This window comes from Diabrotica virgifera, chromosome 7, assembly GCF_917563875.1.
Source record: "Diabrotica virgifera virgifera chromosome 7, PGI_DIABVI_V3a".
Taxonomy (NCBI): Eukaryota; Metazoa; Arthropoda; class Insecta; order Coleoptera; family Chrysomelidae; genus Diabrotica; species Diabrotica virgifera.
Genome location: NC_065449.1, coordinates 73918224 through 73943690, shown reverse-complemented (window position 1 = coordinate 73943690; position 25467 = coordinate 73918224). Strand labels below are relative to the sequence as shown.

General features: G+C 31.2%; 1 long non-coding RNA gene across 1 annotated transcript; it reads right to left on the bottom strand.

Moving 5' to 3' along the window:
• Positions 1-10283: 10283 nt before the first annotated feature.
• LOC126878437 (uncharacterized) lies at positions 10284-19438 on the bottom strand. The gene is made up of 2 exons (XR_007699484.1): positions 19176-19438; positions 10284-11875 (listed from the first exon to the last, which is right to left on the bottom strand). It is a non-coding gene; the product is annotated as an uncharacterized LOC126878437 (long non-coding RNA).
• Positions 19439-25467: the final 6029 nt, after the last annotated feature.

Sequence of the window (25467 nt, the reverse complement as noted above, 5' to 3'; positions counted from 1 at the left end):
TTCTCTACTCAGTTGATTCTCAACTTTTGTGCGAGACGCTTCAAGTCTGTTTGCCTTGTGAGATAGTGTTTTTACAGTTTATTTCCTTTTAAGATTACAAGGAAAAGATTGTATTTTCCAACCTTAGTTAGTCACGTAAGCTCGTTCAAAAACAAAATATCACTTTTTTATTCAGATTTTAATGAAAAAAAAAACTCACTCATTTTTAACGAATTAGCCATCAAATTACCTAAATAATGTTCCAAATTACGATAAGTTTAAAAAGTTAATCTTCAAAGCTCATTTATTACGAGATTTTAGGATTTCCAGGAGGAATTATATTTTTTACTATTTAAAATAAAAAAAAAGGTCGTAGAAAAAGTATAGTATTCTACTCGCATGTAATGGCTATTACTCACTCTGATGAATTACGACACTCGCTTTCGCTCGTGTCGCAAACTTCATCATCGTGAGTAATAGCCATCATTACATGCTCGTGAAATAATATACTATTGTAGCTACATATATTTTTTGTTATTTCATACAAATTCCACCTACCTATTGAATTTTTTGTTAGAACATTTTTGGTGGCACGACTAACTTTTCATAAACAAATAGTGGCACACTGTTAAGAAAGTTTGGCCACTCCTGTACTATATGGACTAATAAAAACACAAAATATGCATACGGTATGCTTAAACTAAATAACATTCAAATTTAATAAAATTTATTAGATGTGTATCACCTCCTTCCCACGGTCTGCGATTCTACGAATCATCACGCACAACCGATGACCACGGACGGCAACGCAAAGCATTGCTCTTCCCATGGTCCGTGACAGTCTGTGTAGGCCCGTCTGTGTAGTGTTTGATTTAACCCTTTAACTCGCTTCTTTTTTAATCTCTTTAATCTAAAGATTACTATCTTTCAATTGATTCTTTATACGGTTCCATGCATAAATTAGTATACAGTGATGAGCGCGCTAATAACCGGCAAAATAGCACAAAAAACGGAAAACGTATTAAGCAAAGTAGTGTTGCTAAAGTTGGTTGCAGTTGTTTTTGGGAGATTTTTGCTAAAAATATGGAATGGACGACCGAACTTATTTTTGATTTTTTAAAGCTGTATCAAAATGAACCAACTTTATGGAATTCTACAGCTCCAGAGCATAAGAACAGAAACACGATATACAGTGATAAGCGAGTTAATAACCGGAAAAAGTAACCACAAAAGATGGGAAATGTATTAAGTTGTGAGATAAAAAGAAATGAAACTACTAGAGATGGGAAATTTAGCATTATTAATCTATAAATTTACATTATATTGATTGTTTCCCACCTTTACACTTATCAGAGGAGTATGTCAACTAAAACTGTCACTGTGACAGTGGTAGTTGCCAAGCTCGTCCGATCCGTATAAAGGTGGGAATTAGTCAATATAATGTAAATTAATAGGTTAATATCGCTAAATTTCCCATCTCTAGTAGTTTCATTTTTTTTTGTCTCACAAATTAATACGTTTTCCATCTTTTGTGCTATTTTGCCGGTTATTAACGCGCTCATAACTGTATATCGTTTCTGTTCTTATGCTCTGGAGCTGTAGAATTACATAAAGTTGGTTCATTTTAATACAGCTTTAAAAAATAAAAAATAAGTTTGGTCGTCAATTCCATATTTTTAGCAAAAATCATCCAAAAACAACTGCAACCAACTTTAGCAACACCGAAGAAGACAACTACTCGTGTCATCGAATGTAATCCGTGTAATCGAATGAACAACTTCTGACTTGTTGTCTTAGTCCAGAGAAATAAGATTTTCCTCGTGACACCTCTCCCTCCAGGCCGAACCAAATTTTTTGAGTAATATGGACATCTATATTAATAATCTATATGTTTCCTGCAGCTGATTTTGATGATATACATAACGAGCGATCAACAATTATTGGGATCAAAGCCAGCCGTGCAAAAAATTACGTATGTCTTGTTTTAATCTGAATTTATATCATTGGTTTATCGATTAATTTTGATTAACGTTATAAAACATAAAAAATCAGTCACAACCTTTAACACAGAACTTTAATAATAATAAAAAATAATTAACAAAATTATAAGTAACAATAATAAATAAAATCAAACAAGATGACCACCACTCTACATAACCTAACTTTTCTTGTTAAGTTGACGTACACTGCAAAGTTAACGTAAACTGGAAATATCTGAATTAAGAATAGATATGCACTGTATAGCTATCTCTGTCGTTCAGGGCCACCTATGGTGACAATAATTTTGGATCACACGTTAGTTATAAACAAATGAAAATCAAAAAAAGAATATGTGTGTACTTTGTACGCACGTAAGAAGTTATACTTTTATTATTATGATTTCAACGAAATTAATATACTTAACAGGTTATTTGTATTTTATTTAAATATTAAACTAACTTTCTTTACCTACCGCTTTTAAAAATTTTTATTAAAACGATACCAAAAATATAAACAAAAGAATATGAATCGTCCGGGATTTGAACCCGGGGCCTCTTGATCTCCGGTCACACGCTCTACCACTGAGCTATATCCATTTGGCTTTGACAGGTTACAAGATTTCTCATACATACTGACAAATTTAATAGACCAAGTGGTATACAAAAATACTTTAAATATACTTACTATTATTATAAAATATCTTATTCCCGAGGAAGACAAATCCAAAAACACAAAAATTATAATAAATAATTCATTTACTAAGATTACTAATATATCCTTTTATATGATAGAATATGACTTATTTGCGCTGATAGCGCTGATACATACATATCTTAAAATATTAGAAACGAAATATATACTGTCAGTGTGCGCATGCGCCCGGCATTCTAAAATTTTACTCTCGATCGTAAAGAAGTATAACTTCAAAAACGGTAAATTCTCGTTTTTTCGTCTATTACTAAAAAGTGAAAACAAATTTGAGAAAAAGAAACTTATAAATAATATAAAAAACTTCAATATGGCGTTCGCTGAATATGTCTGTCCTTATTTAAAAATAAAACTTGATTTCTTTCGGGATTTATCTCCAAAATCCATTCTCGAGAAAATTAATTTTATTCATTTCAATTTTTTTAATAATTTAGACATTTACGTATCCAAGCCAAAGGTATGGCATATTATTAAATTGTTGACCAGACTATATACCGTTAATTCTGTACTACCTACCTATATTTCCGTTCCGCCTAATTCTGTCAAACACGGAGCTAATTATTTCAGAAAACCCTAATCGGATACAAGTCCAGTGTCCTGTTCCTTTATTATTGTTGTTCCAAGTATAGATAATTTCTCTAGACAGATCTGATCCCCATCAAATTGTAAGGGTTCGTCATGAGGTAGCCAATTAAGGAAGGGTGAAGAGGGGAGCTTTTAGCTCCGGGTAGATTTCTCGTTGAAGAAAGATGATGGACAAATTTGACAAGGTATAATACAATGAGTAAAATGCAGGGAAATATTAGACCGATGTATTGTTATCTGATAATAAGCTGTTTTTGTTCGTGTATTTAGAGATGAAATGTCACTTATTATCAAAATAATATAAGTAAAATGGGTAATTTTTGATGTCTCGAATTTCCTAAACCAGTTCTCCGATTTAAGTGATTTTTTTCAATATGTTATATTCTTATTCTTTAACAATATCGCTGTGATAATATTGTTGCTATACAGGTAAATTGTCATTGTATACCGGGTGAACAAATCAAATCGTGTTTATTCTCAAAGATCGCAACACCGTTTGGAATATTTTAGCCTATTCATAAAATACTAAAATTAAAACCCAACTATAGCCTCAGGTTTTCTTAACATTCTGTGTTTTGATTCATTCGCTTATGTTGAGTAATAAAAAAAGTTAGGTACCTACTTTAACAACTAGCCCTGTTTTTCATCAATATATCCTCATTTTCTGTTTAGTTAAAAAACAGGCCTAAAGAAGGCTATGAGAAATAAACAATTTGATATATATACTTTATATACTTTATAGCAAGTCAGTAAATAGTTATGTAGAAGTATAGAACAAACAAAATTAAGTATTTAAAACATTAAAATTACATATAAAAACATACAATATAAACAGAAAACGTAATACAAATTAAAATAATTAAAGTAATTGTGGTTATTTTGTTACAGCTTGGGCATTCACACCATCATAATACTCACCCAGTGTATACGGACACATGGTCACTAAGTAATCTTTAACTTTGGTTTTAAACCCCGTAGTTGAATTTATATTTTTTAATTTTTGAGGTAATTTATTAAACAATTGTAAACCACAAACAGTGGATGACCTCCTGCTTAATTCCAGATGTCGATATGGTACAACACATTGTCTCTTATTTCGTGTATTATGTGAATGAATCTCGCTGTTACATAAAAAAACTGTTTTATTCTTATGAATCAGTAGCAGTAACTCGAAAATGTAGTTTCCATACACTGTTAATATATTTAACTCCTTAAATAGGCCTCTGCATGAACAACCATACGAAACACCCGCAAGACATCTCACAATGGGCAGATTGCAATTGCGCGCAGCGGTCAGGGTTCTCAACAGGGTGTCTAAGTTTTATTTACTTCTTATTCGTTTTGAACGGAAATTTTGCTAATTTTAAAAAATTAATTAATTAAAAAATTAATATATTATATACATTATATATTATACAGTACAATTTTCAAAGGAGGAAGACCTAACCCTTCGGTCCAAACCTAACTTTCGGGTATTAGAGTGTAGAGTACTCCAGGAGGTATTTGACCGCTGCGCGCAATCACAATATACCGCTCACAATACGCTTTTGGGCTTTGAAAACATCCTTTATACTAGGAGAGCCACCCCAGACAGTTATACCATAAATCATTGTGGACTGGATTTCAGCAAAATAAAAAAGACGAAGATGGTGCTGACTAAGTGTTCTACTCAAGTTTCTCAATTGATAACACTTAGAGTTGAGTTTTTTAAATACATTCCAACAATGAGTCTTTATCCAACGATAAACGAGAGTCAAAGGTCACTCCCAAAAACTTCACATCACTACAACTTAAAATACTCTCACCATTGATGGCAACACTTAGATCAGGTTTAGTAGAGTTTGCAGGGCATATAAATGATACAAATTTAGTTTTTTGAACATCAAACAGAAGCGACTGATTACTGGACCAGTCAGAGAAGGTCTTCAGTGAATTTGTTATTTTATCTTGCAAAAAATTTATGTCCTTATTACGATATAGCATTGTAGAGTCATCCGCATAAAGTGATACAAATGCATCAGACATTACATATGGTAGTTCATTAATATACAAGATAAATAATATCGGGCCCAATATGGACCCCTGTGGTACTCCATTCTTATTGACAATCGGATCAGACATTGAAATTTTGGAGTCATGTTTATTTTAACTATTTGTTGTCGGTCTTTCAGATAGGATTCACACCAACTATGGGCAACTCCCCTAATGCCATATCTGTACAATTTATCGAAGAGTACATCGTGTTGTACACAATCAAAAGCACGACTGAGGTCACAAAAAATGGCAGTCGGATTTTCACTATTTTCAATTGAAATTAAAACTTCCTCATAGAAATTGTTAATGGCTGTGGAAGTAGAAAATTTATTTCGAAATCCATGTTGATGTTTTGTGATAACTTGGTTGATATCTAAAAACGACAAAAGTTGGTTTAGCATTGCATATTCAATAACCTTAGATAGCACTGATGGAACAGATAATGGTCGATAATTTGACATTAACTCAGAATCCCCTTGATTTAATACCGGTGAAATAGTGGACGTTTTCAGCATACTAGGAAAAACACCAGTACTGAAAGAAGCATTTATAATGTGAGCAAGTGGAGTCAAAATGTGAAAAGCAATTTTCTTTATTACCTTACCTGATATTTCAACAAAACCACACGATGCTTTATTTTTAATTTTATATTTAATTATGGCTAAGATTTCTTCCTCTGTTATATAAGATAGGAATAAACTATTTTGAAAAAATCATTGGATAACTGAAAATTAAAATTTGGTTTAATTATTTTACTAATTAAATCTTCTGGCGCATTTATAAAATAATTATTAAATTTATTTGATATTATTTCCGAATCTGTGACTTTAGTATCCTCTATTTTTAGACAGATATTTTTGTGAGATTTTTGTTTGCCATTAAGTTCATTTATGACAGCCCATGTGGTTTTGTTTTTGGTAGAACATTCAGAGATCTTGTTAAAATAAAACTGACTTTTGTTGTCTCAACAAGAATTTTGTGCTGATATTTTTTTTGTCTATATAGAGGTTTTAGCTCAGGGTATGATTTACTCAAACTATACAAATCCTTTAGACTATTTGAAGAAGATTTTACTTCTTCTGTGCCCATGTTTTTTTGTTTTTGTAAAGTTTGGTTGCTTTCATAGGAAAACTAATATTGAAATAGAACTGTAATTTATCATGAAAGGCATTATATTTACTCTCAACATCAGTTGCATGATAAACATCTTGCCATGTCTCTTTACTTAAGAGATTGTTGAATGTATTTATAGCGCCCTCATGTGTTACTCTGAAAATATTTTGCATTGATGTCGTAGTTAGTTCAATAAATTTTAACCTCAAAAGAAATATATCGTGATCCGATTCAGTATTTACATTTACAGCACCTGTACAATCATCACAATTTGTATATACCTGATCCAAGATATTTCTGCATGCATGTAGAAGTCGACCTTGTAGGTCTTGCCATGTCTCTTTACTTAAGAGATTGTTGAATGTATTTATAGCGCCCTCATGTGTTACTCTGAAAATATTTTGCACTGATGTCGTAGTTAGTTCAATAAATTTTAACCTCAAAAGAAATATATCGTGATCCGATTCAGTATTTACATTTACAGCACCTGTACAATCATCACAATTTGTATATACCTGATCCAAGATATTTCTGCATGCATGTAGAAGTCGACCTTGTAGGTGTAAAATTCCTGGGAGACAATCCATAAGATGATAGGAGACCAGTAAATTTATGTGAATTTCTAAGTGTCATGGAATTTACATTAAAGTCGCCTGTCAAAAATAAGAATTGATGTGGTTTAAAATTTGAATTCAAAATAAGATTAAGTTTTTCATAAAATACCTCAAAATTACCTTTAGGAGATCTGTAGCATACTAAGATTGTTTGTTGATCTGAGTTATAATTCCACTTTAGTCCACATACCTCAATGTATTTTTCAACACAGAAATGATCGAGTAAAATGGAACTAACCTTCACATCATCTCTTGCCCAAACTGCAACGCCACCACATTTATGTTGAGATCTACTAAAAGAATTTACAATTTTAAAGTTTGGAAAGTTATAGTTAATCACCTCGTCATCCACTGACCACGTCTCAGTAATACAAAGAAATTTTAAATCAGAGTCCTTATAATCAGCATATAAACAATCCATTTTAAATTGATTTAGTCCCTGTATATTTGACAGAAGGAGATCATACACATCCCTTCCTTTTTTCTGTTTAACGGTCGTTTCTTCATCCTTCATTTTATTTGTGTATGTGTTGGACGCTTCATAAAAAACCTGCTTACATAAGAGCCTACGGGCCATAGTTTTGGGTCCATCGCTAAACCAAAATGTTGTTCAAAAATTGAGACTTTAAAGGATGAATATATGTTGGGATGCTTAACCGTTAAGGATGTACATATCACTTCTGGAAAGTGTTTTTCTAACATCTTCTTAAGATTATCTGCCGTTGTATGTTGGTTTACTCTAGTAACATGAAGATGACTAAATTTTGGGACACCACTGATTTCAGAGTTTTCATTATTGCCAATAACAATAGGTCCATTCCTTCTTTTATATCTAACAGTTTTCCATTCTTGCTCATTATTATTTGGAACTGGAACCGAATCTTTACTCTCAGTATTTATCAAATTCTCATCGTTTGTTAAATTAATAATATCTGAAGATTTTGCCTCCGTTTGTATTCTTAAAATATCAGCTGATAATTTTTTTATTATTTTCGATTAAGGTAACAACTTGTTTATTTTTCTTGGTAATATTTTTAAATAGGGTTTTTGTTGGGGAACTCCTTTCTTTATCAACAACTAGACTTTCATTTACAGCAACGTTTTTTGCGGGTGTAGTGTTTTCGTTTTTTGGATATATTTTACTGCTAGACTGTTTCGGTCGTTCAAAATTTGGGTCTCTGAATGGTTGATTAAATTCGTATTTTGTTTTGTAGATGGCGACTGATCAGTTAATTGCATATATTTAAATAAATCTAGTTTTTCCTTCAATAAATTTATCGTAACTTGTTGATTCTATATTATTGTTTCATTCTGATTAATAATTTTCTTTAAGTACCTGATTTCAGTTAGTCTCGGATCCTCATCGTCAGCCTCACTATCCAAGGTTTTGTTTGGTGGATCACTTAACCTCACACTATCCTCACAGCATATAACTGTCTCATCATCGATATATTTGATCGATTTTAGTTGCTTCAGGCAGCCACTACGGGATAACGTTCCACAATTCGCACACAATAGACCACTTTGTGCAACTTTATAACACTTTTTACAACACTTAACTTCCGAGTGGTAAACAAGACCGTTTTTCTGAGGCGCCATGTTTGATCTTTGTGAAGGTGCTTTTAAAACCATGTTAAAAGACACTTTAAGTGTAGGCAGTTTTATAGCAGACTTAAAAAGGTTTTTTAAATGGAGACTTTTAAAGACAATTTACCATATTAAATGATTCTTTAAACCCATATACTCCACAAGGCCAACACATTTTTACATGTGTTATGATAGGTAGATAGGTATTTGTAACCATAAAATAATAAAAATACTGACAAAACATTTCTGACAAAATAATAAAAAAAATTTAAATCCGAAAAATATTAATTTGAAAGAAAAATAATTTTATCTACAATTTTAACGTTTTAATGTTAAAATAAATCGAAGTTATGTCTCTAAGTCGCTTATTTATAATTTTTATGTAAGCCTTATATTGTAACCTATCATGGCTTTCAGCATCTCGAGAACGCAATATGGCCGAAATCCAAATAAAACTATTTGGTCTATCGACAGAGAATTGTTAAGATCAAATGGTTTTATTTTATACCTTTCCAGGAGCATATATCCTACATAAAAGCAAGGTTGCCTTGGAATTAAACCCGTTTAGTTTTAATGCTGCGTCAATAATGCCACTCGGTTTTAATGTGAATCCAACCTAAAATCAAGGCGTCGTAATGCTGTGTGTGTTGTATTTTTCTTTTAAAATGACCAGTTCGTTTATATTTTAAGTACTTGCGATTTATTACTTCCATACTAAAAATGTACTTCCACTTTTTACAACACACTACACCACTGTTTTCTCTAAAACAAATGACCCGACCATTTTGGACATGAAAGAAGAGGAGATGAGTTTAGTTTTATTGTTTCTAACAAGAAGCATAGTTTAGTCTTTACGATAACCACATTGATTAGGTTAAGAGCGCTTGGCTTTAATATAGCCTATTAATTGCTTTTAATAAAGCAACTTTAAAGAGAACTAAACAATACTTTTAAGGCATATTTTTTACTGACATAATAGTCTTGAGGTCAAGTAGTTTTAATCATAGGTTTTATTACTCATATTAGGAGAATCTATAAAACTGCAATAAAACTAAAAGGTAACAAACTAGGATCTCATAAAACCAAACAGTCTGGAAGTTCTTCAACTCTGAGAATAAACCATTTTAAAACTACCATAAGACAAATTATCTATTAAGGTTAATTAGTCTTATTTGATACTCTCCTTAGATACTTTAAAACTAGTCACAAAAACAGTTTTAAAGTTCTGGCAGTATATATACAAGGTAACTTTAAAACCATTATCTTCTTAGTTACCACATTAAAACCTTTATAAACCTTAAATAAAACTAAAATGTTTTTATTGTGCTACTTGGGTGTTTATCAATCGGTAATATTGCTCGATGCAAGCAGATTTCCCAGAAATCAAAATAAACAAAACATATTTCTTAGTATAATATGGAATTTAGGCCAACAAAATAAAATTTAATCAATAATAAAATATGAACCAAGTCTTCTTATTGATAACCCGGAGACTTTATTTTTGAATTGAATCCACAGGGGGCGGGTACCGATGTCAAAAAAACTATTTAATTTTGTCACAAATTAATTTATCTAGAAGACAACTAGCAACAAAAATAGATCAATGTAAACAAATGTAGGTATCTATTGTACGATTCATAATAATATATCTAAAAGAAAACTTCTAAATAAAAGCAAACAAAATAATATAAAAGTATATTTATTAATTCAGGGTGTCCAGAATCTCTACCGATAAACGAATACAGGATATTCCTCATATAATTTTAAGACAATTTATTCCAATTCACATAGTCAGAAAATGCTTCCAAAGGGAGCTAGAGCTATTTGAAGATGGCGTCTGGTAATTAGTTTTTTTTAGATTCCTCCGGAACGCTTTTATTTAGAAAAACAAAAATTGGTACGCTTATTTATCTTCCAGAGATAAATCGATTCCATCCATTGTAAATTTCTAGTACCGGTCATAGGCGTCCGTTTTGGGTAGGGCCACGGTTACTTTATCGCATAATTTTTTTGTCTTTAACTTTTAAGCATTTTGTACTCTGGATTATTAAATTGTGAGGTATTCTTGTACTAAAAGTTATTCTTGTTTTAAGTCGATAGAATAAACCGTTTTCTAGAAAAATCGATTTGAAAATTTTTCGTTTTTAAATTAGAAAAAAAATAAAAAAAAAACTATTTAGAAAATCGAAAACTTGTACGTTTAATTATATTCCAGAGATGAATCGATTTCATTAATTGCGAATTTCTAGTATCGCTCATATGCGTCGGTTTTGGGTAGGTCAACGGTTATTTTATCGCATAAATTTTTTGTCTTTAATTTTTAAGCATTTTTGACACTAGATAATTAAATTATGAGGTATTGTAGTAGTAAAAGTTACTGTTGCTTTAAATTGGTAAAATACACCGTTGTCTTATTTAAAATGTTTTTCAATTTTTTTTTTCAAATTCAAGAGACGAAAAATGTTCAAATCGATTTTTCTAGAAAACGGTGTGTCCTACCGACTTAAAGCAAGAGTACCTTTTAGTACTAGCATACCTCACAATTTAATAATCCAAAGTTAAAGATGCTTAAAATTTAAAGACAAAAAAATTATGCGATAAAATAATTTTACCCTACCTAAAACGGACGCCTATGACCGGTACTATAAATTCGCTATAGATGGAATCGATTTATCCCCGAAAAATAAATAGGCGTACCAATTTTTGTTTTTCTAACTAGAAGCGTTCTGGAGATATTTAAGAAAAACTAATTACATGGCGCCATCTTCAAAGAGTTCTAGCTCCCTTAGGAAGCATTTTCGGACTAGGTGAATTTGATTAAATTGTCTTAAAATTATCTGAGGAATCTCCTATCTTCGTTTGTCGGTAGAGTTTCTGGACACCCGTATATATTATTTAAACCTTATAAAATATCGATTATTTACAATTTGACAAATCGTTCACCAGGATATTCGGTAAAAAACTTCTCCCAATCTGCCTGGTTTTCACAATTCCACTTTTGGATTTCTCTGCCACTTCTGTACTCAACACAATGGGTACCACTTTCATCTGATAGAATTCCTGTTGCTTCTGTGCAAACGCATCTTGGTCTTTTTATGGTATTACAATTTGTTATAAGTTTTAGAAGAACGCCAAAACACTTATATCCTTTGTCAGGAGTTGTCTTTGCTAGAAAGCCCTCATGGCAATGACAGTCATCCTTATTTACTATTTTCTCTGAGGATGATAAAGCTAGTACTACTGCAAACAGGAGTATGCTAATAATTGTCTTCATTCTAAAACATTATATATATCGTGAATTAGATGGATTTAGATCTACTCATTATAGTCCAGTCGGGTTAGACGAATAACAGGCCTAACCTTGCATTAGGAGCTGCCCCAAATTTTATTTTTTTAATCTTTAGGGGGGTCAATAGTAGTGTAAATTTAAAATCTCGACTGAATTCCGCCATTGCGTTAGCCGCCATCTTGATTTTAAACGAGAACGGTTTTTGCTCAATATCTTCGCCATTTTCAACTTTTAGAAAAAAAGTATAACCACCAAAACTGTTGAAACTGTAATTTTCTATCATTTCTATTTTTAAAATTTTTTCGTGCCATCGATATTTTCCGAGTTATAGCGGAAAATAGTGACAGGTAAATATAAATAGATTATAATTATTGAATTACCTCGTTTATTGTTAGTTTTACGACAAAAATGTTCCTCTACAAAAATAGAGAGAATTAAATTGTACACAATTTTAGTTTCTTTCAGTTTTTTGCTAAAGTTAATATTTAAGGTAGTATGTATGCGATAATGGCGCGAGCGTAAGACCTGATTGATTTTGTAGCAATTGTTTTTGTTCAATATCTACGCCATTTTCAACTTAAATTGTTCCAAATATGATTTCCTACAATTTCTTTTTAACAGTTTTTTTCACGCGGTTGATATTTTCCAAGTTAAGTGGGAAAATAATAAAAAGTGGTGGGGGAGCATAATTACTGAATTGAATCTTTTTTCCGAGCCGCCCCAAATTTTATAATTCTATCCTATATGGGAGATCAATAGTAGTGTAAATTTAAAATCTCGACTGAATTCCGCGGTTGCATTAGCCAGGAGAACCGTTGTTGCTTAATATCTCCGCCATTTTTAACTTTTCGACAAAAACGGTAGGAACTAAAATTGTTGGAAACGCTATTTCCTACAATTTCTTTTCCTCAATTTTCTTATGCGATCAATATTCTCTGAGTTAAAGAGGAAAATAGTGGAAGCGGAGAGGAACCATAATTATTGAATTACGACATTAATTTTACGACATAATTGTACATAGACATAAATAAAGAAAATTATATTTTATTTAATTTTTGAAACTTCCAATGAAACACCAGCCAAAACTAAATACATAAAAGACATAAATAATAACTTATATGCATTAAGTTCACTTAATTTTATTAACTAGCGGGTTTTATTGGTTGAGTTTGTCTATCGATAATTAAATTTCATGTTAGCTACCATATTTTAATTTTTCAACAATTTTTTTTTTATTTTGGACCCCGTTGGGGGGAATTTTCCCAATCCCTCCCCCTCTTAGACCCGCCACTGTTTCTCTCGAAAAATTGTAGTAGATCGTAATTGCAACAATTTCAGTCCCTACACTTTTTGTAGAAAAGTTGAAAATGGCGTAGATATTGAACAAAAACAATTGCTTTAAAATCAATCTGGTCTTACGCTCGCGCTTTTACCGCATACGTTTTACCTTAAATATTGATTTTATCAAAAAAATTAAAGAGATCAAAATTGCACAACATTTAATTCTCTTCATTTTTATATAGGAGAAAATTTGTTGTAAAAGTAATAATAAACGATATAATTCAATAAATCACTAATTATGCTTTAACTGTCACTGTTTTTCCCATAACTCGGAAAATATGGACCGCACGAAAAAGTTATAAGTAACGAAATTATAGAAAATCGCATTTTCAAGAATTTCAGTTTGTATATTTTTTGTCGAAAAGTTGAAAATGGCGGAGATATTGAGCAAAAACGGTTCTCGTTTAAAATCAAGATGGCGGCTAACGCAACGGTCAAATTCAGTCGAGATTTTAAATTTATACTACTATTGCCCCCCCCCCCCCCTAAAGATTAGAAAAATAAAATTTGGGGCAGCTCCTAATGCAAGGTCAAATGGTATCCCGACTGGGCTATTATGTATAAATAAAACTAATTACCTATGTGTTACATTTTTTAAACTTTTTAAGTCAGACTTTATCCACTAAACCTATATTTTTTAAATAGAGTAAAAGTTCAGCACACAAAGAATTTATTGAATTTTTAAATGAAAATATTTATCAATCAAAAACAACAAATTAAAAAATCATATTTGTGACAAAATTTGACGTTTGTTACTTATACATTACATCAGTGCAGGATTAACCAATAGGCAAAGTAGGCAGTTGCCTAGGGGCCTCGGCACCAAAGGGGGCATCGCAGGGCCCAAAGCGAAAAAATAATTAGAATTAAATAAAAACTATAAATCATATTATGTTGAAAAATTCAAATATCGCGCAATACCATAAAAGTGATGGTGAACGTATAAAACTACATTAGAATGCATACTTTTGATCACATAGAAAGTCTATGTTGTGAGAATAAATCGATAACGAATGCGCTTTGGTAGAAGAAACAGTACTAGATGGAAATAAAAAAAAATATTCGAGAGTGGAGCCGAAAAACACAAGAAAAATCAGGAGAAAGAAGAGATCCTTAAACAAAATTTAAAAGAGAACCAAAACTTATTTTAACTCAGTTCCACACTGAAATCCATAGATGGTGAAGCTGCAACGAATGAAAACGCACGTGATGAAATAGAAGTAACTAAAGGAAACATAGCTTCCGTAACTGAAAAAGATGAAAAACCATGTAACGGCAGCTCTATTCCAGTTTAAAGAGTTAAAGAACCAGAAACCGAAACTAAGTTAGAAATTCGAGTTAAAGATAAATTGAATATATTTTTACGAATTGGATTACGGAATACAATAACTGAAGAAGTACGAACATTTTGAATTGGGAAAGATCTTTAAAATATAAAAACCTTGATGGAAGTTTTTCAGAATCAAAAGGAAATTTTTTAGGCATTACAGGATTTTTACAAAATCTATGGTTTTTCGAAAACATATCAGTGGAACAAAAATGAAAAGAGATTGGCTAACGTATTCTCCCTCAAATTGAATATCGTATTTTGGGTTTATTTAGTCCGTGTACAATTTTTTTCAACCTCTACCCACCATTGGGAAGTTATGATCAAATGCTTAAATGAAACTCCTCTAAGCGATCCCATTCACCACTATGTAGACATTAAAAGAATAAGCAGCACAAAATGGACTGCAAGGACACAAGCAACAAGACCTTTGTCTAAAGGTTACAACGCTTTCAAATCTGCTCTTCATACTCTTGCTGAAGACTCTAATCACAAAGCTGAAACAGTTCATGAAGCTAAGTGTTTGTTGAGAGAAATGTCAAAAAAAAACAAACTTTCATATTTAATGAGTTTTGGGCAACAATTTTAGAACGTATCAACGCTGTCTGCAAATCATTACAGAGGGAAGATATTGAACCTAAAACTGCAGTTCAGCTTCTAAATTCACTTTTGGCGTTCTTAAAATTCAAAAGAGATCATTTTGCTTACTACAAGCAGAAGGTCTGCGATCTATAATACTCTGCTGACGAGAGCAAACAAACGCGAGCAAGAAAACTACATTTTGATGATGCTAATTCCAATGAAGTTTTTCTACAGGGTGGAGAAAAGTTAGAGGTTGAAACGAATCTACCAATTTTGGATATGCTAATTATTGAGCTGAGTAGTCAGTTGACAGCGTATGAGTCAGTAACTCAGTATATGGTGTTTTGTGTGTTTTTCCAAAACTGAGTGATACTCAAATAAAGGAATGTGCTTCAAAACTACATGAAAACTATACTGATTATACAGAACCTGAAATTTATGATGAACTATTGCAGTTCAAATATTTTATAGTCCATCTTCAGGACTGGTAGCGAAAACAATTTATTCATGCTTCATAGTCTTTTTGGGTTCAGATCGAAGTTTCAAAATTTGTCAGTATCTTGTAAGATTTATCTTACGCTAATGATTACAAACGAAACAGGCGAACGATCATTTTAAAAAATGAAAATTTTTAAAAACTGTAACCGTTCGACAGTGGCACAAAATAGACTTAACACAGGAATACCTCTCGGAGATGGAGGGGTTATCCGAGGTTTTGGAGGGAAAAGAAAAAGTTTCTTAAGGATTTCCTAGCTTGGGTTGCCTAGGGGCCTTAAGATTCTTAATCCGGGACTGCATTACATGCTTCACTAGAGAGTGGTTTCTTTAGATATGAACGTAACTTGTCAACTTAATAATAATAAGAAATTAATAATAAAAAAAGTTTTCCATATGATTCCGACTTATGCAGGCACACTGTAAATATAAGGCATCTATGAAAAAACCGAATTTTAGTTCTGACTGTAAAGAAACCAATGTATGGAAGAAATGGAACAAAAGGTTTAAGACTAACTAAAAGCTAACAAAAAAGGAATTGTAGTAGGTATTAATGTATAAAATTTATTGAGAAATTTCGTCTTTTATTCTTTTATGATTTTGTAAATCCTAATATTATATCAAATGGTTGTCCCTCTAATCTTTCATATCTACACCGAGAGAAAAAAATTCTTGATATCAAGAAACTTTATTTATATTTAAGAATGATCGACTTGGCATATTGCCTAAGAAATATATATTTTTATGTAATATATAATTTCCTACAATATTTCAAATAAATTTTACTATAGCCAAAGAAACATAAAACATGATTGAATTATTATTTTCTGGCAAACTTCAAACCCATTTATCAGAAAGAAATTACACTTGATGTTAATTCATTTTATTAGCCATAAGAATATATTTTCTTGACATTACAAAATTATTCTTTCCGAGCAATAATATTTCTTAGTAAGGAATATTATTATCTTACTATTAATAATTAATATATTGAATGTTAAGAAATATATTTCGCAGATATAATCGTATATTTAGAATTAAGTTAATATTTCTCGAAAATAAAGTGATACTACATACGGCGAAATAAATCATAGTGTTAAGGTAAAATCATTATTTATTAATAAAAACAAGATATAAAACTTTATTATTACATACAAATATTTCTCCACTCTTAAACCACTGGCTTCTACACAACAATAAAAGGATGGAAAGGCAAATCCAAATTCCTCAATGTTTCCTTATTTTGTTAATAGCACTTTGTATATCAGCAATTCATTAAAACAAACTTATTTTAATATAAAATTTTTTATAAAGATATAGATATATATTTTAACAAATTTAGGAAATAAAAAAAGCAAATGCACGGACCACATAGGAACTATTAATACTAATAATAATCAATCATATCTATATCAAACATGGCACTATTTAACCTACACATCTTTGTTTATTTTTTCTTTTTGTTAATGAAATATTAATTATTCATCTGTATGATATTAAGTTACAAAATAAACATTGTTTAGCTAAAACAAGAGGGAAAATACAACCCATGTAAAATATTGATGCAGACATAATATGTAATTTTCTTTATTTTTATAATCTAAAAGGACAGCATACCTAATCATTAAGAAATTATACTACGGGAAAATATTATTAGTTTACATCTTAAGTCATTTAATACATATTAACTAATTCACAGTTTTCGGCAATAAAATTTCTTAACCATTAAAATATTTCTTTTAGGCTGACTTCTTTATCACAAATAAACGAACAGAAAACATCCTCAGCGTTGCGGCCGCCATGTTTGATATAGCGTTGTATTGTATATTTTTATAGAAGACGATACATTCAAGAAACCTATTATAGTTGATACATAAGTATACACATTTTTAAAAAGGTATTTACATGTACAAAGTTCTACCATTTCTGGAAGGCCCCTCAGTTGGTTAATAGTTCCTTTCTTAATATTTTTCTGAAGCTATATATTATATCATTCTGTCCCAGCTTTAAATTGTAGCTTAATTCCCAGTTAGAATAATAAGCTCCTTTCTTTCAGAATTGTCCATCATTATACCTAAAAATCATATAAAGGTACTATTATGTTTTTTTTATAACCATTCGGATAAGCAACAATATTATTATTACATCTGAAATTACTCAATTTACTTTTATTTAATACCCATATATGTACCTACCCTCAAAATATCCGTTAATTTTTAAAGAACACCAACAAATCCAAAATCCATCTATATGAACATGAACTAATATCACGTCATCGTGACAAACACTGACGATTGAATCATAAATAGTTAATCTGCGCAATTCTTTTGTGGAAGAAAATCTCTTTGCAAGTAACATTTCGGCTTGAGGGCAGCCAAAGTCCGAAAATTGAATTTTTTAAGTGTTTTTGGGTTATTATTGAAAGTTATTCATTCTACATTATAGCAGAAAATATCAATTGCTACAAAATTATTTGTTTTTGAACATCCGCACTTAACTTAGCGTGTACCGGTCAACAGCAAAACCAGGACGATCCAAGGGTGGAGGGGGGGTTAAAACTCCTGGAGGATCTCTGGGGGTATGGATTAAGCTCAAAGTACATCCCAATGGGGGTTATAACCCCTAAAACCCTTCTTGGTTACGCCACTGGTACCGGTAGCTTTCTTTATAACCTTTTAGAGTGTTTTATATTTTTGCAATTTACCGAATACTAGGTTTTTTAAAGTTTGATGTCAAATATTTCTGAATCCTTAGATGATAGAAGGTCCAAATTTTTACAGTAGTTGTAATTAGAGTCCCGCGTAAAGTATTATTGAAAAATGTATAAAAACAAGTAAAATAAAAAATAAAATCTTAACATTTTTGGGTTTTTTTTTGTAAGAGTATTTTCAAAAATTTTAAAATAAATGTTATCTTCAATATAACACAATAAGTCTAGTTTCAAAATAAAACAAAATTAGGTCTCTAAGTACTTTGGTTACAGAGCTATGTGACATAATGTTAACATTGTCGTTAAATGGGACTTTGGGTGCCTTTAATGATAAAGTTTTAATTTTATAGCCACAGTTACTACAAAAGATATTTCTGAAGAATTATTTATTGTGTTTTAAAATATTTATTTGATTGCAAGAAAATTTCTTGTTCACAAATATAAATATGGACTAACTTAACATTATATTTCTTATACTGCAAAATATTTGTAGTTTTCAATTTAAGAAAAAAAAAAACTTTAGGATTAGAAAATAAAAATATAAAGATTACTGCATTTTTTAGTAGGTATTGAAGAAATTATCTGTAAGAAATTATTGAGTTCTGTTTAAAAAACTTGTTTCTTTATACGTGTACCGGTATGTTTAAGGTTAATATGATATGTTATATTTTAAGAAAGATGGCTCAAAGAAATCAGTGTTTTAGGAGAAAACAAATTGTTCTCTCGGTGTAAGAAGATTCACAATAATTTTAGTTTTTATTATTAATAAACATTTTTCTCAGAATATACTCAAATATGTAATATAACATGAAGAAAACATATTAAACTTACATTATTACTGTTGATTCTTTTATTCTATAACTATCCAGAGACAAGTCTAAAATAGCAAACAAAGAAAACTATACATCCCAATATTTCCGCATACCACGAACCAAAAATACTGTACAAATTCTTATTAGACTTACAAAATCGGTCAAATAAAATAATTTCTATAAAAAAAAAGAAATTGTAGCTAAAATATTTTTACAGAAAATTAATGTTCTTAGAATAGTTATTGTAATACATTACGCTATTTGCTAATCAACTACATACAAACAAACGGTTAATATTATCAAAGAGAGGTCAACGATTATTTACGTATTATACAGGGTGTTTCACGTAAAATAAAAATAATATATAAATATTTCAAGATTTGCACATACGCAGCTGGTGTGTGGGCCAAAATTATACGTAGGTTCATTTTATTATTATATTTATTTATGATTCGGATTTAAGTCAACTAGGGCTAGATAATGCTCATGTCTTTTGTTAGGGCTAAATAGAGCTCATATCTTTTGATACTGTAGGTATTTGTGATGAGCGACTTTTCCCTATATATACAGTGTGAACCGTAGGGGAGAGAGGTCTACATTTGGCTATAGGGAACGTTCAGCTATCCTTAATAATTTTGAATTATATTTGAATTTCGCGCCAGTTTTGGTATAATCTATTAGAAGTATATTGGTACGTTACCCTGCTAGTTGTTCTTGGCGCTCCCACGTTTTTTTCGTTGTATTCTCTGTGGAACCAAATACTCGTTCTCAGAAAATCAACTCTAACAGTTCCGGCGAAAATACTAGGCCCTACTATCGAGGAAATGACAACTCCAGGACCATCTACTTCAAATTTTTTGTGGTTAGATAAAATCCCCTTCCCAAAAGTAAAAAAAATCAAAGTTAAGAAAAAATGAATTCCCGGAAATCTAAGTCAACAATAAAAACTGACACGCTTGCGTATGAAAAAAAGAAATTCTAGAAGAATAGAGGGGAAAAAATAAAGGCGACAAATTAGTAAAAATAGGTTTGGTAAGAAACGATAGCAAAATAAACATATCCAGTTGAAGTGAATCTAGTATTGATCTTTTGATAGTCAGTCGTCCGACGAAGATTTTTTAGTCGAGGCATTGAAGCACAAAAAAAGGCCTTACTGTCGATTTTTGGCGCAGTAACACGGATTTTAATGCAGTTTGGTGCGTTGGATTCGTGCGAATATTAGTAAATTTTGTGAACTAATGTAATGAATAAGAAATCTTAAATTGCATTTGTGCATAAGAAAAATGCATTTTAAAAGTGCATTTTGAAATAGGCAATTATTATAACTTTGCAACTCGGTAAATTTTTTTACTCGGGGGTTTTTGGGGTCGCTGATAACGAATATGAGGTCGGCGAGAGTGTGCAAACTACCTGGTGTCTGCAGCGGGTGTAATAAACGTCTTCCTCTGGAGTATTGTGGTAATTTATCATATAATTGGCTTAAACTCATTACTCGGGGGGTTTTTGTGGTCGCTTAAAATGAATGTCAGGTCGGCGAGAGTGTGCAAACTACCTGGTACCTGCAGCGGGTGTAATACACGTCTTCCTCTGGAGTATTGTGGTAATTTATCATATAATTGGCTTAAACTCATTACTCGGGGGGTTTTTGGGGTCGCTGAAAATGAATATGAGGTCAGCGAGATTGTGCAAACTACCTGGTGCCTGCAGCAGGTGTAATAAACGTCTTTCTCTGTACTATTATGGTAATTTGTTAAATAATTGGCCCAAACTTGTTACTCGGGGGTATTTGAGGTCACTGAAAATAAATATCGCAACAATTAAATTCTAATTTCATAGGATATTATAAAAAATATGATTATTTTGTTCAGGTTCTCCATTTTTTTTAATTTGCCGCTTAAAATTATTTTGGCAGTATTGATACATTCTTGACTAATTTCATGTAGAATTTATGGCCTTTCTCTCTCAAACGTTTGTATACACTACTATAACGGTTACACTGTAAGCAAAACAGAACACGTTTTTTTTACTTATTTTGTTTTCCTGTTATTTAAATCATTTATTATAAAGAAGTGTAAAAAATATTTTTTTTTATTTAAATTAACGTGTTTCAGCAACGCAGGCCATTGACACGGTTACAAAAGTAAGGTTTACAATATGTTTAAATTACAAGAATTAAGAAAATTAAGAATTTAAATTAAGAAATTACAATATCAGCAAAATAATAAAAAACAACACTTATATGGCGTAGTATAACCGAGAGAAACAAAACTGTTTCTCAAAACCTTGAGAAACATTATCACATTATTAAAGTAACTATTATCACTAACAGTGGTGGTTTGGTCTTCATCCAGTTTATGTTGTCTTCGGGTGTTCGTGTATAGCAGGCACTCAACAAGTATGTATTTGACGGTGACACGAGTGTTGCAGGTATGACACCAAGGAGGATTTCCCTGGCTCATCAGGTAACCATGTGTAAGACGGCAATGTCCAATTCTTAGTCTTCTCATGACAACTTTGTCCCTTCTACAAAGTGCTAGTATTTTTAAGGCAGGTATTCTGGGTTGAATATTATGGAGTTTTGAGTTTGTTCTATTCCAGAGGTTTTGCCAGACTCTCAAGCACATTTGGTTTACTGTATCTTGTACTTCTTAATGAAATTATTGACAACGGCTGCCAAATTCTTATGGCTATGTAGGTACAATGCCCCGATAAGTTTCAGGAAACCGAATATTCCTGAGCAGTTTAAACTGAGTAATATCCAATCAGCTGAAACTTACCCATACAGAATGTACTTAATGGCAATTGTCAAACATAAAAAGATTGTCATTGGAAAAATTTTTTCATCAGTTGATGCATTTACCCAGAATTTAAAAAGGGTATATTTGCAAACACAAATCTGGCTGCATGGAGAGGACAGTAACATGAACCCAACCGATTGGGGATGGGAATTACAAAATAATATATTAATTCCAGTTAGAATGACTCAGCTACCTGGTCCTCCAAATATTTTAAATTTAATATTCTGTAGTTGTAAGTCAGACTGCGGCAACTCATGCGGGTGCAGGAAGCATGGGTTAGTTTGTAATTTAGCCTGCAAAAATTGCGCAGGCTCTGATTGCACAAATATTGCATTGGACTCGAGAGAGGAAGGCAATAATGAAGAAGATGATAATTATGAAGAAAATGAATCTTAAAGTAAATTATGATAAATTTTGTATAATGAACTTTTTTAACCATAAATATATTATAATAATAAAAATTTATGTTTATTTATAATAAAAATACCACCTTTTTCGATCACTATAGTTACATCAAAGAAAATAGATTACCCCAAAAATTCCCGAGTAACGAGTTTAAACTAATTATATGATCAATTACCATAATACTCCAGAGGAAGACGTTTATTACACCCGCTGCAGGCACCAGGTACTTTGCACACTCTCGCCGACCTCATAATCGTTTTCAGCGACCCCAAAAACCCCCGAGTAAGAAAATTTACCGAGTTGCAAATTTATAATAATTGCCTATTTCAAAATGCACTTTTGAAACGCATTTTTCTTATGCACAAATTCAATTTGAGATTGCTTATTCATTACATTAGTTTACAAAATATCCTAAAATGCTCACGCATCCAACGCATCAATCCGCATTAAAATCCGTCTTACTGCAAAAAAACCGACACTTCAATCCTTCAATGCCTCGACTATTTTGCCTGGTATGAAGTTTATTTTTCACAAGAATAATGCTATTTCTATAGTTACGGAATTTTTAAGCAGAAATTGTTTAAACAATTTTTTTAAACAAATACAAAAAATCACGTTTTTTTGCTCTGGCATAATTTAAGTTTTGTGGGTCATTCTTAACAAGAAAGGTTTCTTGTAAATTTTCTCAAAAATTTATAGTTTTCGAGTTATAAGCGATTTAAAATCTGAAAAATGCGAAAATACGCATTTTCGAGGCCTAAAAACTCATATTTAAATTAGTATTTTTAAGGTTGCCAGATACTTAAATTCAAGATTAAGCATTCAGCTTCAAGATTCTGAAGAGTGATCGCGTCTAACCTTAATTCATACCGTTGTTTCTTTAATTGTTATTTTAAATTAATAATTTAAAAAATTAATAGTTATAAAGTTATAAGTGATTTAAAATCCAAAAATGCGTTTTTTGGCATTTTTCGGATTTTAAATCGCTTATAACTTTAAAACTGTTAACTTTTGAGAAAAATGTCAAGAAACTTATTTTATTTAGAATATCCCAAAGAATCCAGAAAAAATATTTTTCGGAGGAAATTATGAGATTTTTGAAATATCGCCTATAAAATCAGATAAACACGCATATTTACCAATTAAAAAACAACGGTATAAATTAAGGTTACACGCGATCACTCTTCAGAATCTTGAAGCTGAATGTTCGTTCTTCAGTTTAGGTGTCTGAGAACCTCAAAAATTCTAACTTAAATATGAGTTTTTAAGCCTCAAAAATGCGTATTTTCGCAATTTTCAGATTTCAATTCGCCAACTCGAAAACTATCAATTTTTAAAGAAAATTACAAGATACCTTTCTTGTTTAGAATAACTCAAAAAACGTATAAATATATGATTCAGAGCAAAAAACGTGATTTTTTGTATTTGTTTAAAAAAATTGTTTAAACAATTTCTGCCCAAAAATTCCGTCCGGCACCCTTCAGATTTGTTTAAAGGGGACATTTTTGAATATGAATCCACAAATAAATCGAATCAGAAATTTTTTCAGACGGGAGCGGTCTCATTACATGGACTACTATAATTAATTCATAATTAAAAAATGACATTTTTTTATATATAAAAAAAACTCGAAGCGGGCAGATATTATTTCAGATTTTTTAGATCATTCCAAACAAATAAGGTCTTGTGTAATTTTTCTCTAAAGTTGATGGTTTTCTAGTAATAAACAATTTAAAACTGAAAAAAGAACCAAAGATGACGATTTTCAAAGCTCAAAAACATAACTATAAATCATTTTTGAAATTACGACGTACTTAAATTCAAGTTATAAGCTTATTATATCAGTTCTTGATAAGTCTTTTGGACTTATCTCATTCTGAAACATTGTTTTTTAGTTGTTTTTGTCCGTATCTACATAAGAAACCTTCCTCAGTAACAATTAAAAAATAGGTTTTGGAATAACACATGGCTAAAATTCTTATCGAGACGTGATAGAAAAAGGTTTGAACTTGAATATAATAATATAGTACATATTATGTACTTGATGATTACAAAATAGTTATTTATGAAACAGTTCGTGAAGTATGCTTTTTGCGAACGCACGCGATTTTTAGAGCACGAGCGACAACGGAGCAAGTGCTATAAATCGCATAAGTTCGCAAAAAATACTTCACGCACAGTTTCATACAATATTTTATCTACGATAAACAAATAAAAAAAAAACTTTAACTCTTCGTCACTGGAATTTATTTCTATTCTACAATTTTTAGAACTTTGACATTTAAAAATTCTAACTACTTTCAAACCACAAAACTGTCAAAACTTTTGTTGTAATTCATTGCTCATATTGTCATCACCATGACAACGAGAAAGTTAAGGATTGTCACCATGACAACGCGAAGGTTAAAACAGTGCGAAAAAGTAAATCCCATTTAAAATACATTGTTACTTCACTCACACTTTAAATCCTTCCCGCAGTGCTATCTATAATGACAGTTTTCACAAACTAAAAATTTATACATAATATGACATAGAGTAGATAATAGTTATTTATGAAACAGTTCGTGAAGTATGCTTTTTGCGAACCCACGCGATTTTTAGAGCACGAGCGACAACGGAGCGATTGCTATAAATCGCGTAAGTTCGCAAAAAGTACTTCACGCACAGTTTCATACAATATTTTATCTACGATAAACAAATAAAAAAGGCTGTAATTATTCGTCACTGGAATTCATTTCTATTCTGCAATTTTTAGAATTTTGACATTTAAAAATTCTAACTACTTTCAAACCACAAAACTGTCAAAACTTTTGTTGTAATTCATTGCTCATATTGTCATCACCATGACAACGAGAAAGTTAAGGATTGTCACCATGACAACGCGAAGGTTAAAACAGTGCGAAAAAGTAAATCCCATTTAAAATACATTGTTACTTCACTCACACTTTAAATCCTTCCCGCAGTGCTATCTATAATGACAGTTTTCACAAACTAAAAACTTATACATAATATGACATAGAGTAGATAATAGTTATTTATGAAACAGTTCGTGAAGTATGCTTTTTGCGAACCCACGCGATTTTTAGAGCACGAGCGACAACGGAGCGA